Source organism: Lygodium microphyllum, unplaced genomic scaffold (genome assembly GCF_053477565.2).
Source record: "Lygodium microphyllum isolate KBCC unplaced genomic scaffold, Lygodium_microphyllum_v1.1.10 scaffold_42, whole genome shotgun sequence".
Taxonomy (NCBI): Eukaryota; Viridiplantae; Streptophyta; class Polypodiopsida; order Schizaeales; family Lygodiaceae; genus Lygodium; species Lygodium microphyllum.
In genome coordinates, this window is record NW_028229525.1 from 224721 (window position 1) to 227575 (window position 2855).

General features: G+C 36.5%; 1 non-coding gene across 1 annotated transcript; it reads left to right on the forward strand.

Annotated features, from left to right (window-relative positions):
• The first annotated feature begins 2244 nt into the window (after positions 1–2244).
• On the forward strand, positions 2245–2316 carry TRNAT-GGU (transfer RNA threonine (anticodon GGU)). Its single transcript has one exon. It is a non-coding gene; the product is annotated as a tRNA-Thr (tRNA).
• The last annotated feature ends 539 nt before the right edge of the window (positions 2317–2855 follow it).

A 2855-nucleotide genomic window follows, 5' to 3' on the forward strand; every position in this document is an offset into this window, starting at 1 on the left:
AATAGATGAAGTTGTTAATTCATTGAAACGGGTTAATAGGAAAGGGTTGGGCGAGTCAGAGGACAAAGAAGAAGATTTCAACTTAAAATTGAAACGGGTTAATGAAAAAGGGTTGGGCGAGCCAGAGGACAAAAAAGAAGAAGATTTCAACTTAAGCAATCGTTTTGATAACGAATTGCCTGTATTATCGTTGCAAGACATGATAAAAGAAGGTAAATTATATTATGATTACTTTATATATTGGAGTAAATCCTTACGATTAATGCAGCAACACTTTCCAGTTAATTTCAAAGAACATCCTTTTAAAAATCAAAGTAAAACTCTTTTAGAAGGTAAACTCAATGAAATGAGTAGAAACTCAAGGAGAAATTACTTACTAGTGGAATGAAATAACCAATATATCTACTTTTTCCACAAGATTATTAAAAACAAACACGTCATTCCGAACCCGGGCCAGGATTTCCAAGTTCCGCTGGTAGGAAAGTATGGCGGGTGCGCAGAACCCGGACAAGCTCTTCGAGGTCAAGCTGATCTCTTCTCACAACGGCGTTTCAGCCGTTCCACACACCCCGATAGATCATCTGCCAAGGGATACACCCGGCCTTCCATAGTGGTAGAGGGAACTAAGCTGCCGGGCAGGCCTAACGGGGCTGCCGGGGCCGGTTGAGAGATTATTTATGGCGTTATTCGTCACAACTTATTAATGGTTACAACCCCTTCGGCATGAACAGTTTATCCGTTTGGGCATGGATGTTTCTTTTTGGTCATCTCGTTTGGGCTACTGGATTCATGTTTCTCATATCTTGGCGAGGATACTGGCAGGAATTGATTGAAACTCTAGCTTGGGCCCACGAGCGTACACCCCTGGCTAATTTGATACGATGGAAAGATAAACCAGTAGCTCTTTCAATCGTTCAAGCAAGATTAGTGGGATTGGCACATTTTTCTGTAGGTTACGTATTCACCTACGCCGCATTCCTCATTGCGTCTACATCCGGTAAATTTGGTTAGATATCAAAAAAAAAAAAAAGATAGAGTGTTTCCATTTATGTATACTCGCTATTCTGCCCTTGCGTTGAGCTTATCTTTGTTTTGAAAGAATCCAAGGGTAAGCTCAACCCGTCTCGTTCACGACTTGAACTTATTCTTGAGAAAAAAAAAGTAGGATAGAAGGAAAAATTATGAATATAGTTGGTTCAATCCAAAATTTTATTTCAATATTTTTTATTCATTAATCATGGCAAAAAAGAGTCTTATTGAAAAAGAGAAAAGGAAAGAGAAATTGGTAAAGAAGTATGATTGTGTTCGTCAGTCCATGAAACGGGAGATGAAAAAGAGTTCATCGATACAAAAGAAGTTGGAGATTCTAGAAATGTTGCGGTCCTTTCCGCGCAGCAGTATTCCCACTCGCTTACGTAATCGATGCTCGCTAACCGGACGACCTAGATCGAATTCTCGATATTTTGGTTTATCCAGGCACGTATTGCGTGAAATGGCACATGCTTGTTTGTTACCTGGTTTAAAAAAAGCAAGTTGGTGATTAAAGGGTAATCCTTCTTTACACTTCATACAGAGGAAATCCTTGAGGTAATTCAACAAGCCATTAGTCCCCTTCTCTATTTAGTATTTGACTAAGGAATTACTGATGTTCAATGTAATTATTGAAAAAAATGTATAATAATTACATTGAAAAGGGGGTTAGCCACGCGGGGTAGAGCAGCCTGGTAGCTCGCAAGGCTCATAACCTTGAGGTCACGGGTTCAAATCCTGTCTCCGCAAAGGAATATGTTCATTCATCTTTGAAATAGTCCAATATGACCCTAATCCCTTCAATCCAATTCTTTTTCTCCGTTGATTTACCGAATTAAAGCCCTATTTCTTAAGAATTTCAAGAAACAATCAAAAAATCCTTTTAAATTAAACCCTTCTATGTACTTCTTTTAGGTTTCCATCTTGTAAATCAAAAGAAAAACGCGAAAATTCGTCAATACTTTTTATGACGCTTAGTTGCTTCCTTTGTCATATCTTCTTCTTATCGTTGGAGACAAGGTTATATATCTTGGAAGAATTGGTGAAACATTCTTTTTGATATTCAATCAAAGAGTTTTCATTGAATTGTGTTTTACAAGGGAGAAAAAAGAACGGGGGGAGCCTTTCAATGAAAGGTTAAATTCAATTAATTGAAGTAGATAGTCTTGCTACAAGTGTTTTCCACTCTACATTTTCAATAATGCATATCTACAAGCCCTTTTAACTCAGCGGTAGAGTAATGCCATGGTAAGGCATAAGACATCGGTTCAAGTCCGATAAAGGGCTAATTGAACATCTACTGGCAGAATTAGATTCCAAGATTAGGTTCGGTTTATTATTTTGTTCCCCCAACCCGTCTTTATATATTTTTTTTATATTATGAATATGTTATATCTATTTTTTTTTACTGCTATGCGCTACAGGCACGACAATACTGCGTTTTTATAGATATCAATTCAACTTCTTTTTTTCTATAATCAATAGAATATGATTAATATCATAATGTAAAATTAATGACAAGGGTGGACTGCCAGGTAAACTAACCCCCCCCATAAACTATTTTGAAGTGTTTTAAAAAATTCTTATTATAACTAATAAGAAAAAAATATGGTAATAATAAAGGGTTTAGCCTTTTCCGCTATTCCTTACCTGACCAATTCGAACGGAAGCATTGAGAAAAATGAAGTTATCTACAGTAGATATATCTATTTTTTATTCTATATATTTTTAAATATAACTTTTCGTAACTTAAGCAATTTGGTTATTCTTCTCGTGAGGATCTAATCTGGATCATTGCTACCCGCAGATTTCCATCACTATTCATA